Source organism: Lampris incognitus, chromosome 4 (assembly GCF_029633865.1).
Source record: "Lampris incognitus isolate fLamInc1 chromosome 4, fLamInc1.hap2, whole genome shotgun sequence".
NCBI classification, from domain to species: domain Eukaryota; kingdom Metazoa; phylum Chordata; class Actinopteri; order Lampriformes; family Lampridae; genus Lampris; species Lampris incognitus.
In genome coordinates this window covers 19,639,450-19,656,396 of record NC_079214.1, presented here as the reverse complement: position 1 = coordinate 19,656,396, position 16,947 = coordinate 19,639,450, and the positions used below count along the sequence as shown (strand labels likewise).

At 44.2% G+C, this 16,947-nt stretch overlaps 1 protein-coding gene across 1 annotated transcript in view; it reads right to left on the bottom strand.

The window, feature by feature from the left end:
* The window catches only part of znf710b (zinc finger protein 710b), a 61,447-nt gene that overhangs the window by 14,453 nt on the left and 30,047 nt on the right, over nt 1-16,947 (bottom strand). The gene's annotated exons all lie outside the window — the stretch shown is intronic.

Here is a 16,947-nt window from a genome sequence, read left to right as displayed (position 1 = left end):
AGGGGAGAGAGAAGGAAAGGGAGGGGGACAGAGAAAGGGAGACCGAGAGAGAAGAGAGTGAGTGAGTTAGAGATAGAGGGGGGAAAGAGATATAAAGAGACAAAGGGGGAGAGAGAGACAGAGATAGCATGAGGCTAGCCTCCTCCCAGGTCAGTGGTTCAGGTAGGAGTATTATCCAAGCCTCAAGCCCTGGCTTGAGATCTGGTGATTGAGACTGACACACAAGAATAAAGGAACTATGAAAGACAGCATCCTAATCCAGTGTACTCACTCTCACTCTGTGTGTGTGTGTGTGTGCGTGCGCATGCAAGTACATACGTACATGCATGTTTGTGTGTGTACAGATGTGTGCAAGTACATACGTACGCGTATGTCTGTGTGTGTGTGTGTGTGTGTGCGTGTGTGTGTGTGTGTGTGTGTGTGTGTGTGTGTGTGTGTGTGTGTGTGTGTGTGTGTGTTTGTTGTGGGATTAGATGGCCTGGTGATCAACACACAAACACAAACGAGGGAGGAAAAAGGAAAATAAAGATAAAGAGGGAGATTAACAGAAAGAAAAAGACGAAAAGCAAAACAGAGGACAGAAAGAGGCAGGAAAAACAGAAGAGCAGGAAGAGAAAGAGAAGAAAAAGAGAATGAAGTAAAAAAATGAGACAGAAAAGAAAGGGAAAGAACAGCGAGAACTAAAGGTAGAAAAGGAGAGAAAGATAAGGAAAAGACTGAAAGGGAGAAGAGAAGCTAGGGGAGGCTTAAAGAGGAAAAAGAGACAGACAGACACACACACAGAGGGAGCTTAGAGAGGGGAACAGAGAACCTGGGTAGACAGACAGAGGGGTGAGTGAGTGAGTGAGTGAGAGAGAGAGAGAGAGAGAGAGAGAGAGAGAGAGAGAGAGAGAGAGAGAGAGAGAGAGAGAGAGAGAGAGAGAGAGAAAACATGGAGAGAGAGAACAGGGAGAGTAGGCAAAGAGACTATAGGAGGGGAGGGGGGGCAGAAAAAAGAGACCAGAAAATGAAAGGGGCAGGGGGAGAGTGAAGGAGAGATAAGGAGAAGAGGGGGAGGGGGAGGGGAGAGAGGAAGGCTGAGAGAAGGAAAGAGAAAAAGACGAGAGAGAGCGAGAGCGAGACAGAGAGGGAGGGAGGGGTAGAGAGAGGAAGGGAGGGCAGAGTGAAAGGGTGAGAGTAAGAGAGGGAGGGGGTACTGAGGCAGTAAGCAAAAGAGAGCAGGAGAGAGAGACAGAAAGCGAAAGACAGAGAGGAGAGAGAAAGAGAGAGAGAGCAAGCAAGAGGCGAGAGAGAGAGAGAGAGCGAGAGAGAGAGTGAGAGAGAGGCAGTGAGCAGCCAAGAGAGGGGAGAAAGAAAATGACAAAATGAAAGCCAGACAAAATGAAAGATGAAATCATGAAGTGAGAGACGAACAACAGGAACAGGGAAGAGTTTAAGATGAGGAGGACGAGTGTATGAGAGCAGTTCGGGTAGAAGGTAATGAGTTAACACAACAGATAATTCTTAGTTTGGGGAAAAAACACAACAAATAATTACAAAACCTCCAAACGACAACTTAAAAAAGAAATTCCTATCAAACCTGTCAATCAACTCTTAACTATTGTGATCGATCAATGTCGCCCGCCACCTCACCAAGCCGCCACTAACAGTGCCATAACTGAATGTCGATTGCTGCTAAGCCAAGAAACTCACCACGTTCCTCCTGCTGTGATGTTTCAGGTGCTTTAAGGACCTCATTCTTCAGTGTGAGTTTGAGTGAGAATAGGCTACGTTCAGCTCCTATTTATATGTGAGGAGAGGGGAGGCGGCTCTTGTTGGCCCCGCCCCCCTCAACACAGTTTCACTAGTGACTGTGGGCTCACCAGCACAACACAGACACACCGACACATGCAAACAAACACTCAGGCCATCTCCAACAAATAAGTGCACGTAGGTTCACAGGTCTAAAATCAAACAGAATAAAGCCAAATCTGCAAAAAAATAAAAAAAATAAAAAATAAAAACCATACATCGCTGACTTGTGTGACACCTTGATAGCCTGGAGGTAAACAGGCTAAGTCACCTCAAAGCCATATGACACGTACAGACACACATACTGACAATGCAAATGCATATAATAAAAATTAAAAACACTATCTCTGAAATCATAGCACTGACTAGGCTGCCTTCATCCCCCCCCCCCCCCTATTCATTCAGCCTCTTTTATTCTTGCTGTCTGTATGTCGGTCTTTCTTTCTTCTCGCTCCCTGACTGTCTGTCTGTTTCTTTCTGTCTTTTGTATCTGTCTCTCACTCCCTCCCTGTCTCTCTCTGACTCCTTTATCGCCCCGTCTTTCAGTCCCTCTCTTTCACTCTCCTCCTCTCTGCCTCCGTCTTTGTTTCTCTTTCTCTGTCGTTTCTCTGTCCTCCTTCTCTCTCATCTATCAAGTAAGGTTTATGAGTACAGAAAAGTATTGGAAGATTGTTTCGTGCACAGACTTGGATACAAGTATGTGACAAGAGAGGAGGAAGGGAGAAGATAAAGGAGAGAGAGAGAGAGAGAGAGAGAGAGAGAGAGAGAGAGAGAGAGAGAGAGAGAGAGAGAGATGGAAGGTGACTGACAAGGAGAGGAACAAATAGAAGAGAAAAGATGGAGGGAGAGAGAGGGAGGGAGGAGGGGAGGGAGTAGAAGGAAAGAATACTGAAGAAAAAAGAAAGGGAGGGGTGGGTGAGCGAGTGAGTGAGAGAAGGGAGAGACAGTAAGAGAGAGAGAAAGAGACAGAGGGGGATGGGAAGAGTGGAGCAGAATGCGGTAAAAGAATAAATGGAGGATAGAGAAAAAACAGAGACAAAAAGGAAGTTCAGGGGGAGACAAAAGGTATTTCTCCATCATTAACAACAAATGAAATAGGTCAGCTTATCACTCCATGGTTGCCTATATGATAAACAAATGGCAAAAAATTGGACTGATTGACATCCATGTAAAAACTAAATTAAGGTTTGAGCATAAATAACTTTCATCTCATTTCGTTTCATCGTATAGGAACGTGAAATGGTCCCGAGGCTGGCCTGAGAGAGCCAAAAGGCCATCTACAGGCTATCAGCAATGTGAATGGCATAGTACAATTAAAGCTGTAATGGAGGCAAGACAGGGAAATTGGAATGTTTCATTAGGAATCAATGGCCATGAACTGGAAAATATAAACTCTCTTCAAAACAAACCAACCCAACAGTACTACAGTCAACATGTAGTTGCCAATGCATGATAAAGCAGCCCCTTTGAGACAGCTAGTGACAGCACTTGAACAGGGGAAGGGGGGGGGCAAATTAGAGCCTTTCATTTACTGGAAAATCATTACTTAATATCTTGCAAATGGTGGGTATACGTTTGCCTTCCATAGAAAGAGAATGGACAGTTGACCGAATTGTTGATGTCAATGTGGAATACTGATGAACCCCTATTTGGAGGTACAGCATATTTTCTAAATTGTGGTAGGGCCTCGGGAAACCCATGTTTCATAAAATGACTATTTTTATCTCCTTTTATAAATAATTTCCCCTTCACACACTGTATTCACCATGACTTTAAAACACAGTCAATAATGACCTCTTCAACCTCCATACTTTGCTATGAACTAATTGCATCATCATCATAAGATGCGGATGATGACAGCGTCCCGGAAAACTGACATCTGGTGAATTTTCCATATGAAAATAGCAACATGACTTTAGGCTGGGCACACACTTTCACAACTTAGCTGATATCAAAAATGTGGGAAAACCACACATATAAAGACCAATTTCACAGATTTGTTTTGTTTTTCAGTCGTCAGAATGCACACGCCAGACGATAAGACCAAGACGGGGCACCACCACTGATTTATACCAAACTCTGGATTGACGATGAGTCCAAGATCTGTGAAGCCACCGTGACACCATCGTAGTCTTCCCTACTTCAGCACTGTAGTAGCGGACACAAATTAATGTGAGCTGCAACTTGTTAAGTTGATTTGATAAGTACCATCAACTTGTTACCCACTATGCCCCCCATAATACTGTTTTTTTAAGGTTATGATTATGAATGTGCATTTGCCGTTAGCACCATTAGATCTCAAAACACACAGTTAACAAATAAACAAGAAATACCATTACAACCATAAACGAGATAAATTAACTCACAGAAAGTTGAATCAGTTCATCTGGACACAACGTTTATTTACTTATTCCTCTCCCCCCCTTTTTTTCTTCCCAATTGTATCCGGCCAATTACCCACTCTTCCGAGCCTTCCTGGTCGCTGCTCCACCCCCTCTGCTGATCCAAGGAGGGTTGCAGACTACCACATGCCTCCTCCAATACATGTGGAGTCACCAGCCATTTCTTTTCACCTGACAGTGAGGAATTTCACCAGGGGGATGTAGCACGTCGGAGGATCACGCTATTCCCCCCAGTTCCCCCTCCCCCCTGAACAGGTGCCCCAACCGACCAGAGGAGGCACTAGTGCAGCGACTAGGACACATACCCACATCTGGTTTCCCACCCGCAGACACAGCCAATTGTGTCTGTAGGAATGCCCAACCAAGCCAGAGGCAACACGGGGTTTCGAACTAGGATCCCGTGCTGGTAGGCAACGGAATAGACTGCTACGCTACCCGGACACCCCCGACACAACATTTATTGAGAGAAATATTTCATCACTCATCTAATTGACCTCTTCAGTGTCAACTGACTGCAGGTATCCCCACCCTTATAAACAACCCAATTTCCCCTCGGGGATGAATAAAGTGTTCTGATTCTGAATACAATGGCATAATGACCAAAAACAATGATTGGTTTCATACGCAAACTGCCGTGACCATTAACTAGAGTTATAATGACCATTTGTACTATTCACAGAGGATTGGGGATTAGTTGCATTCACAGCTTTGTAAGATGGCCACAGATGTACTCTTAGCCCCCCCAACGTTTAGAGATGGTCGTTGCCTCTTCACATAGATGGCCTTTGACTCCCCGTTCAAACCAGCGTTCCTCCTTCCTCATCCTTGAAAGAGTGGCCACTTGCCTGTAGATGGGTGCAGACTGTGGAGTCCTGGCCTGATGTGTTAGCTCTTCTGAGTTGTGTGATCCTCTTGGCCAGTGTCTGTTTGGTTTCTCTGAGGTACAAGTCACGGCAATCCTCCCAACATTTGACAGCGGACACTACATTGCTCTGTTTGTGCCAGGGGACCCGATCCTTGGGGTGGACCAATTTCTGGCTGAGCGTGTTTTGGGGTTCGAAAGCAACTTAGATGTGCTGTTTGGAAAATACGTGTCTCAACTGTTCCGAAACTCCCACCACATATGGAATCACCACTGGTTTACACTTAGGCAGCTGTTGTCCTTCTCCTTGCTTTGATCGGCTGGTGCACTGTTTGGGTGTCTTCCTGGCTTTGACAAACGCCCAGTCAGGATGACCAAACATAACCAAGGCCTGTTTTTTTTGTCCTCCTTTTTCTCCCCAATTGTATCCAGCCAATTTCCCCACTCTTCCAAGCTGTCCGGGTCGCTGGTCCACCCCCTCTGCTGATCCGGGGAGGGCTGCAGACTACCACATGTTTCCTCTGATACACTCGGAGTCGCCTCCCACTTCATTTCACCTGACAGCGAGGAGCTTCGCCAGGAGGACATAGCGCATGGGAGGATCACGCTATTATCCCTAGCTCCCCCTTCCCCCTGAGCAGGCGCCCCAACCGACCAGAGGAGGTACTAGTGCAGCGACCAGGACACATACCCACATCCGGCTTCCCACCCGCAAACACGCCAATTGTGTCTGTAGGGATGCCCAACCAAGCCGGAAGTAACACAGGGATTCGAACCAGTGATCCCTGTGTTGGTAGGCAACGGAATAGACCGCTACGTTACCCGGACGTCCAACCAAGGCCTGTTTAATGTGGGATTTCTCCCCTTCCCCGGCCGCTGTGTTGGTGGGGACTGGGGACATTGTCAGCTTGGTGGTACAGCGTCCTGATAACTTCTAGTTTGTGCTCCAGTGGATGATGAGAGTCAAACCTTAAGTACTGATCAGTATGTATTGGTTTATGGTAAACAGCAACAATCAAATGTCCCCCACCACTGATTGCAATTTCACAGTCTAAGAAGTTAATCTGTCATTTTTCACATCCTTCTTGGTGAACATGATGTGGTTGTCCACAGAGTTAATGTGGTCGGTGAAATCCTGCATGTCCTGAGGGGCCTAGGAGTACATCTGTCGCCATCTTACAATGCTGTGATTGCAACTACTCCCCCATCCTCTGTGAATAGTACACATGGCCATTGTAACCCCAGTTAATGGTCACGGCAATTTGTATATGAAACTGATCGTTGGTTTCGGTAATTATGCCACTGTATTTTTTACAAGGGTGGGGATACCTGCAGTTAGCTGAGACTGAAAAAGTCACTTAGATGAGTGATGAAACATTTCTCCCAATAAACGTTGTGTCCAGATGAACTGATTCAACTTTCTGTGATTTCCTTTCCTGGATTATTGAGCATGCATAAAGACAAGATAAATGACTATTTCTGCTAATGTTGCAACCACCTGTGTATAGTTTTACCACATCCTTTTCTGAATGCAGTCTTGTAACCTTATGCTGCACATCTAGTCATAGTGACAAGCTGGCAGAAACCTCAGATGCAGTCAAGTTTTAAGAAATACCAATATGGCTGCCGAGGAAGTTCTGTTGGCTTCAACCTTGGTGGGTGTTCTATCATTACGTTACCAATCCAGAGTTTATTATAGGACTCAACTAAACAATTGAGTCCAGAATCTCAGCACCCTTTGATCTTAAACCAGCAGCTGGCAGTAATGCAACAATTTGGAATTCCAACAGCTATTAAAAAAAAATCAAAAAAGAAGAAAATGACTCACAGGCTGTGCCCCAATACTCTGCTTTGTACTACATGCTAACGGTATATTCTCCATACTAACAGAGCAAGAAACTGTGTAAGACATACAATTCCATGAAAACGTGTTTAGCATGCAGGATAATTCAATTAACATATTCTCAGTTGGGCGTCCGGGTGGTGTGGTGGTCTATTCCATTGCCTACCAACACGGGGATCCCGGTTCAAATCCCCGCGTTACCCCCAGCTTTGTCGGGCGTCCCTACTGACACAATTGGCCGTGTCTGCGGGGGGGGAGCCGGATGTGGGTATGTGTCCTGGTCGCTGCACTAGCGCCTCCTCTGCTCGGTCGGGATGCCTGTTCGGGGTGGGGGGACTAGGGGAATAGCGTGATCCTACCACGCCCTACGTCCCCCCGGTGAGACTCCTCACTTTCAGGTGAAAAGAAGCGGCTGTCGACTCCACATGTACCGGAGGAAGCATGTGGTAGTCTGCAGACCTCCCCGGATCGGCAGAGGGGGTAGAGCAGCAACCAGGACGGCTTGGAAGAGTGGGGTAATTGGCCGGATACAATTGAGGGGAACCCCCCCCCCAAAAAAAAACCCAAAACATATCTCAGTGGAAGTGACGGCAAGTGGATATGGCTGGTGACACTTATAGTATATCAATGGTAACCAAGAAAATTCACAATTTTCAGTCCAATTCATATTAGTCATTAGACTTTTTGGCAAAAGTAGTATACTGGTATACTAGATGTTTTCATACTCTGAACATTTTCCTCCAATATACCAAACATTGGTACTATATAGTATGTACTGTGGCTGCAGTATGGGCATCCAGATGGACAGAACCAAGAAATCTTGTAATCCAATGTAACTTTACAGCAAAACAAACATGGAGGATGACAGTCAGACATAACTTGTCAGGCTTATTGTGTGTGCATTGTTTCACACATAATTTCTTTTAAATACAATGTTACAATTTCATTTAGCAGACACTTTTATCCAAAGCGACATACATCTGAGAGTTAATACAACAGAAGCAAGGATCTAGTTGGGGGTGACACCGCAAGTAAGTGCCAAAAAACTAGCTTCACGTCCGATAGGACATAGGCGTCATCAGGCAACTATCATTAGCAAATAACTAACCAATTAAAAAAACTTATTAATTAGCTGCTTTTAATTCTCAGTCTGCTTTATCATCATTGTCTGTTGTGGGTTTCTGTGCTTCTCATACTACAGGATTTCCACTCAAATATCAAAAGGTCTAATATTTATCGGGGCATTCCCAACTGGTTTGCGAGAAGACCAGCAAGCTACCACCTTGTTCGAACTACACGCATGGCAAGTGAACATCAAACACAAAACATATCACTCTACTTATAATCAATGAGATTGTCTTCGCCAGTGGTGAGCGTCAAAATGAAAGGTGAACACTTCTTTTACGGCACACATTGACGGACGCCCTATCAGGATTTTCTAACGATGATCTCGTCATACTGTTATGGCAAAAGGCAGTGATCTCAAGCAGATCAGGTAGGGAAACCTGTTGGTCTGTGGCTTGTATACATTTTAACTTTACCCGCTGCTTCAACGGTTCTAATGCAGACAACCTAGCTGAGCCAAGATTTAACATTTTTTGACGCTTGCATGCAGTTAGGTCAAGGTGTAAAGATTGAATCTGTAAATACCTCACAATACAGGATAATCTGAGAAGATAATCGGTTTTGAGCAGCCTTATATCGGGACCCCCCTCCCTCCCCCAATTCTCAAGAGGGACAAATTAGGGCTAAAATTAGGCCAATTATCTTGTATTGTGTACCAAGCCATAGTGTTTACTGTGGCCTAACCAGCAAGTGCATACTAGTTTCCTCTCTCCCAATCGAAATGTGTAATTCCCATGAGGATGAAACTCTGGGTGGAGGAGTCAAAGAAATGAGCTTCTTTGAGTTTAGCAGAATAGCTCACATGAGTCACTTTAAAATGTAGGGATTTCATTGCAAACACGTTACAACCATTAGGAAATAACGGGGGTAAGTGATTTTAAAGCACACAACAATCAAGGAATTCACCAAAATCCAAATCTTTTCAAAAGTGTCCAAGGAAGGTAATCACTTGAGCTAGGTGCATGCCAGAAATGTAGCACATACCTTTGGAAGATTTTGCTGTTAAGATCAATTTACTAAAAAACAGCCAAAGCCCCACTGAAGTTATTTCAGGTCACCTAAACAGCCAGATTGAGTTTACTATTCTCTCTTGGCTGTAGAATGTATCATTAAGCATCTGGAGTTACCAGTGAATGGAAAGCAGCCTGTGTTTTGTCAAGGTTTTGATCTGGACAACGCAGTAAGACACTAAGCAATGAGGAGAAACAGAAATTTTCACGAGAGATGAATTGATTGTGTATCTTTACAAAAAAGATGAAAAGGAAAACTAAAGATTTATGCATGTCCAGACATGATGGTTTCAGCACATGTGCAATAAAAACAAACAAAATGCTTCCATCTATTTTAACCTTCCTTTCCCCAGGGTAAGTTGTGCTTGTAGTGATTTTTTTTTTATGAAGACAATGTCTTTGTTTAAACTACAGCCAACAACTGCTTGGGGTTAAGTAAAGAATAAACCAAAAACACTCAGTCCAGAATATATTCACAATAGTTTCTTTTAGAATTTTTCTTTTCGAGGCCAAGCTAATTTTTGGTTGCAGCAAAGTTAGTGTTTCACTATACTGAAAAACATGAAAATGTGTTTCACTAGTTCCACATTTTCCCTGTCAGTGGTGGAAGTTTTCTATTTGTGGTGGCTCACCACTCCCTAATGTACGTAAAGAAAAAAACTGTAGTACGTCTTAGCTCCAGCTCAGAAAAAGAGGTTTTCCTCACCATAATCTGAATGGGTTCTAATGGATATGGCATGTGTAGAGCCAAATCAACCCAACTGGAAGGTAGCCAAACACTTCAGCTTTAGCTCCGATCTGGCCACGGACAATGACACCTTTTAGTCCTCAAGACTACTTTTTCCAACGGTCACAAGAATAGAAACTTTCCCCTCAAATGACTTCAAACAAAAGACAAGAATCATTCTTTCTGCCTGGAATGTAAGCTAGTCAGACAGTCTGTGACCAGTTTGATCGATGGGAAACTGCCACATGTGGAGGTTGACCATAAATCAGTGGTCACACCCTATTGATTCAGGTTTGACTGTTTACAATGCCAAAGCAAATGTTATAATGCTTAACAATAAGCTTGATGGTGTCTTTTGATATGAAAGCAAACCATCAGCCTTAATCCTGCGGCTCTGAGCCCAATGTCCTACTCATGGAACAAGAAGAACACCATAAGTCAAATATGCGACAAAGCTGGCATGGGAAAATGTATAAAATGTCAGACATTTTGTGGCCTTCTATATCCTCCGGAAACAGATACAGCCATGATTCTAGAATAAGTAGCTTTTGCCCCATGGTGTCTCTCCCACAGCTAGTGTTTAGCCATGGGCAAGCTTAACTAACAGCCAAATGATCGCTCCAAGTTCATCGTCTATATTGCTTAGTAACTTGTGATTCTATGTCAGCTATTTTTTTAACCAAAGGCAATATCTGAGTAAGCAGTATGTGCCTCTAGATTGTAGAATAAGGGCAGCAACATAGTTTTCACAATATAACCTGGACCAGCCACATGATGAAATGTTGAGGCCTCCCAAGCTGCCCTGTCTGTGTACCTGAGAGGCAGTCACCTGATTCATCTAGTTTACATTCCTGTGTGCCTGACACTTGTCATTTGTGCCTGTTTTCTAGCCCAGCAAGTTAAACACTTGTTGAATATAGGCTAACCTGAAATAGGCCAATCCAAAGACTGCATCGTGCTATGCTCGGAGCTTGTGGTCAGTGTAGTACAAGAGGCATGTCAATATATTTGGGTTGCTGTGAGCAAAATTAGGCCGGTAAATGGTAGACTGTTTAGATAAGGAACAAATACCCAATTGTGGAGAAAGAATACTATAAAGTTTTAATTTTCAAAAAAATGTAATGCCTTTTCACCCCTTATGCTTGATTTATTTGTCTTATATTTGAAAAGAAAATGATTTTTCTAATAAAGTTTGTATCAGAAATGGCATAGGGGAGTGTAGTAAACAACAGGATAGAGAGAGAACATGAGGAAAGAGAGAGGGAAGCAGCAAAGGAGAGGACAAAATGGGGGCGTAATGGAGGAAGCAGAGTGAGAGAGAGAGAGAGAGAGAGGGAGGGAGGGAGGGAGAACAGGAGAGAGAGAGCGAGAGGGAAAGAGAGAGGAGGAGGGAGGCAGAGCGAGGGAGAGAACAGATGATTGCATGGACTGAAAGAGGGATTGAGGGGAGGGAGGGGAAGAGATAAAGAGAATGGTGAAGGGAGGGGGAGTGAGTGAGCGAGTGAGTGAGCAAAGTGAGAGAGTGAGTGAGTGAAATGGTGGAGTGAGGGAGGAGAGAGAGAGAGAAAGAGAAAATGAGAGGCAGCAGCAGTGGGGGAGGGGAGGATGTAGGGAGAGCAAGCGAATGAACAAGCAGAGGGGAGAGAGAGAGAGAGAGAGAGAGAGAGAGAGAGAGAGAGAGAGAGAGAGAGAGAGAGAGAGAGAGAGAGACAGAAAAAACAAAGAGAGAGAGAGAAAGAAAGGGAGATATGGGGGCAGGGAGCAATGTGTGAGAGAGAGACAGAGAGGGAGGGGCAGTGTGCAACGTGAGAGAAAGAGAGAAAGAGCGAGAGGGAGGGAGGGGGGGAGAGAGAGCGAGAGAGCGAGTGAGAGAGCGAGCAAGACAGGCAAAGCAACGAGGAAAGCAGAGGGAGGGGTAGAGAGATGGAAACCGAGAGCGAGAGAGAGAGACAGAGAGAGCGAGAGACAGAGCGAGAGAGAGGAGGGAGGGGGAGAGAATGAAGAGGGAAAGAGGAACAGAAAGAGGGGGAGGGGAAGTGAGCTGAGAGAGAAAAACAGAAAGAGGTGGAGAGAGAGAAAAAGAGAAGCAAGCAGGAGAGGAAGAGAGCGAGAAAGAGAACACAAAACATATCTTGCTCTACATTATGGTTTCAGAAACACGGTTCAACCAAAATAAATAAATAAATTAAACGGCATCACTAATTTTCACTGGTTCAACCACCAAGACTCACAACTCACCAGTTAGATTTATGATACACCAACATCAGACATGATCATTTATGTGTATCATGCTAGTGTAAAAACAGCTGCTTTCACAAACAGGCCAAAGGTGCATTTTGAAATGTATACCAAATAGGTGTTCCAAGACGAGATGCTGGGCCTCACTAACGGCCCTCTCTAACAAAATGCTACACTGGACTCAAAAACATGGCTGAAACTTTATTGTATCTCAAAACGTGACTCTCTCTCTCTCTCTCTCTCTCTCTCTCTCTCTCTCTCTCTCTCTCTCTCTCTCTCTCTCTCTCTCTCTCTCTCTCTCTCTCCTCTCTCTCTCTCTCTCTCTCTCTCTCTCTCTCTCTCTCTCTCTCTCACACACACACACACACACACACACACACACACACGTCTACCGAACACTCCATGCTACGCATATGATTCATCTTTGAATTAATGGAAAATATGGAACATGGAACCAGGTTGTTAACAATATATCCCAAATATCCACTTTTTAGGTGATTAAAAAAAACCCTGAAACAACAGAGGTCTTAAAAAGGGGTTTTGGTTGGTCAGAACACTTGACACATTCAAAATCCACAGTGCTAAGTGTGCTTAGCAAGGCAAGGAGAAGTGATGAGGTGTGGCCATACAAGAGTTGATCTCTCCAGGCTCAAAATAAATGCATTTGGAGCTGGTGTTTCGATGCCTAAGCCACACCTGTGTTTCAGAGCCAGCCTATGACAGCCAAAACAATGACATAGATGCTGTGTTAGGATTTCTACAACTGATTGGCTGACACCTGGGATGTAATGGGGAATTTCTGCTTCCTTTTTCTTTGTAATGTATCTGTTTATTTGACATGCAGCAATTCTCAAATAGAAATGTAGGAGGGCAAGTTGGGTACGTTTACCTTTCCTTATGTCCTGGGCTAAAAACACAATTTTGTGACTTTATGGGTAGAAAAATTGCTTTCTTCACTCAAGATGAGCCAATGAGACCAACTGAATCAGGCTCAGCCAGTAAGACTATTTGAAATGACTAATAATACTACTGTCTCAGCTATCACCATGAGTGAGAATGTCTTTATGCATGCTTGATGCTTAACCGGATGAACTGATTCAACTTTCTGTGATTTTCTTACCTAGATTATTATTATTATCTGTTTGAATCTTCCGCAAACTTCTTTAGCAACAACATACTTTTTGTTCATGCAGATAAAGCCATTTGACTTTGAAAAATTTATTCAGGCCCTGCGGGTCGTCGCGATCGCAACAATCAATGCAAATTCAGCCAATCCATGAATTCTGCGACCTTGCAATTTTGTCCAATCACCGCAACTTTTCTGCAAATTTGACCAACATTATCATCCCCCACCCAAAGCATTGAGCCATACGTAGCCAAACTCACGTCCTCGTTTCTGGTTGCGAAGATGCAGACATGTGCGCTACCAACGTCTCACATTTACCAACTAAAATTACTGCCAAAGACCGTGCAAGGCAATTCCCTGGTGGAACACAAACATAAATCATCGATTGACAATCACTTTTCCACCGCAAAACAACACCGGAGAATGGCTGAAATGCATAGACAACAGAGAAGACAAATCACCATGTCAGAGGCTGTTGCATCCTGATCTACTGCAGGTGCGGAAAGACTCAAGGTGAGTTATGCCCCTTTTCCACTACATGGTACCGGCTCACCTCAACTCGACTTTTTTGTTTTCCATTACTGGAAAGTACCGGTATTTTGGTAACTGTTAGCACTTTTCTGGTACCACCTTTGTCGAGGTTACAAAAAAAACTAGAGCGGGTATCAAAATCAATGCAGACCAGCTACACTGAGGGGGTACTGTGACGGTAATGGAAAAACGACCCTGCGAGTCGAGTCGCTACCATATAGTGGAAAGGGGGCATTAGATTCAAGATGTGCAGCGAATTCCGGGTGCAGCCGGGAACCGCCACAGTAAGGACGCGAACCCGTCTCTCCCGCACCATGGGCGACTAGGTTAACCAGTCGACTAAAGAGTCCGACCCGTTAGCATAGTGCTAGTGAGTCTATTTATCCAGGTAACGGCACCAGCTTGTAGTAGATGACTACAGACTATCCCGAGATGCGCATCTGTGATCTGTCTGCCTGTAGAGAAACAGTCACAGCATAAGTTTCTTACATGCTCTCATTTCGCACCTTTCCCAAGAAATCCCAAAACAAAGAGAACAGTCAATTCCCAATAACATTACAAAAGTAATAAAAATAAAATACATCAGTGCAAAGTATGAATAAATTAATCCAACATTGTATTTTCTATCAAAATAATAAAACTATGCATAAGGCTACATACCTGTATTTGTGTGTAGAGAAACATTCACAGTATACGTTTCTTACATGCTCGCATTCCGTGCCTGTGTAACATGAGCACAATCACTAAACGCTCCATACAACGAGTCTCAACAGCACCCACTAGCGTGACAAGACATATGGCAGCCCTGCGACACAAAGGCCTCGACACACTTCTACACCAGTTAGCAGATTTGCGCAATAAAAACAAATGAAATGGCAATTCTAAAACACAACACTGTTGTTACACTGAGTTTACACGCGTTTTGAAGTACCTTTAACGTCATCTTTGCAAATAAAAACGGCCAAATTATAGCGAGCAGAAGGGCTACCGAGCCTATTCATCCGTGATCGTTACACTACCCCCCTCCAAGTGTAAGCGACAACGTTAACCACTTTAGTGAGTGGTTAACGTTGCTGTTAAGACATCCTTGCTAAGGGGGCTGAATTTTGCTGTCACGCCGAGGCGAATCCCACTAGTGGAGCTGATCACAGCCGCGGAATCGGCAATCCGTTAAAACAACACCATGAACCTGGAAGTGGAGCAACTGTGGACGAAGTGGAGCAACTGCGGACGAAGAGAGCAACTGCGGACAACGTTTCAGCCTGTCTCAGCAATACGAAGCTGCGGCCGTCCAACATCAGCAGAGATGAGAGAAACGCTCTCACAACAGTAAGGACAACAACATCATTATCCTTCCAAGGGACAAAGGTAGATGCACTGTTGTATTAAACCAGACAGACTATCATGAGAAAGTTATGGCATTATTTAGCGACATGAATTCTTATGTACAGCCCCTGAAACGAGATTCAGGCAGTGGTTACAAGAAAAGAGGTGATAGATCGAAGCTGTTAGAACAGGACAATGCTACTGACAGAATTTTGTGCCATAGATTATACCCAGGGAAGCTACACCTAGTCTGTATGATTTACCTGAGATACATAAACGAGATGTGCCATTACGGCCTTTTGTTTCTATGAGTAACTTAGTGACCTAGAACATCTCTAAGCTCCTGGCAGCTATACTTAACCCGTTGGTAGACAGTAATGAACATCCCATTCAGAAACACTATGGATTTTGTGGACAAGATGAGGGACATCATCATGGAGGATGAAACAATGGCTTCTTATGATGTTACGTCTCTATTCATGTGCGTTACTGTTGACTAAGCAGTGGAGGTAATCCGTATGAAATTACAACACGACCCCACCCGTAGCAATAGGACCATCCTTAACACTGACCAAGTGTGTCTGCTCCTGAAACTATGTCTTCAGTCCACGTACTTCACATACAGGGGGCAGTTCTATAAGCAGAAAAATGGGTGTGCTATGGGTTCCCCAGTCTCACCTATAGTGGCCAACTTGTATATAGAGGAAGTGGAAGAGAGGGCTATGATGTCTTATCCAGGGGCACCGCCTAGCCATAAATTCAGATTTGTGGACGGTACGTGGATGAGAATTAAATCGCAGGTCATACCACATTATCCCGACCACATTAACTCTGTGGACAACCCCATCAAGTTAACCAGGGAAGATGTGAAAAATGACAGGTTTAGCCTTCTTAGACTGAAATTCCAAGTGGTGATGGGGACATTTGATTGTTGATGTTTAATGTAAACCAACACCTACTGATCAGTACTTAAGGTAATACTGACATAAAAATCTGAAAATTCCTATTGACAGGCTATGTTTCGAGTTGGAATGTGACCATGGAGAAATTCAGTGGCTAAAACAGTGTGTCTGCGGCCACTCGAGAGAGATCTGTGATTGACTGTAGATGGTGTCCAATGACAAATTGTGCCGGTGGATACGTAGACACCAGTCAATTTGCATATAGGGTGTGTCAGTAGCGAGATGCTATAAAACCACGGAGAAGCCATTCTTTCACCCTCTCCTGCTAGCTACTTGGCTCGAGTTTGCTATTTTGCTGAGACTTTATTATCGATCTTGCTACGACATATTGCTATCTATCTACATATATATATGTCTATCTATTTATCTAAATATCTATCTATCTAACAGTTATTTGTATCATAGAACATATTATTCGTCAAGTTGCATTGCACTGCCGTGCCGTAGGCCTACCACCATGCCGTGGTCGTATGCGAGATTCATGGTCCCTGGATGCACGAGCACCGGCGCCAGAATTTCTCATTTTTTTTCTACGGCAAGTGACGAGTGGTACCGAGCCCCACCCATGCGAACACAGTAGCCAATAGCTTTGAATTCATAAAACCACACCTATTTTCGGTTATGATTCAAATCCCAATGTTAAAAAAATGTGTTCAGAAAGGGCATGTCAGTCTCTCTTTAAGATTTGACTCTTATCATCCACTGGAGCACGAACTAAGAGTCATCAGGACGCTGTACCACCAAGCTGGCAACATCCCCACTGACAGAGCGGCTGGGTAAGGGGAGGAATACCGCATTAAACAGGCCCTGGTTAAGTGTAGTTATCCTAACTGGGCGTCTGTCAAAGCCAGGAAGATGCCCTAACAGTGCACCAGCCGATCAAAGCAAGGAGAAGGACAACAGCTACCTGAGCGTAAATCAGTGGTGATTCCGTATATGGCGGGAGTAATGGAACAGTTGAGATGCATATTTTCCAAACACCGTATCTCAGTTGCTTTCAAACC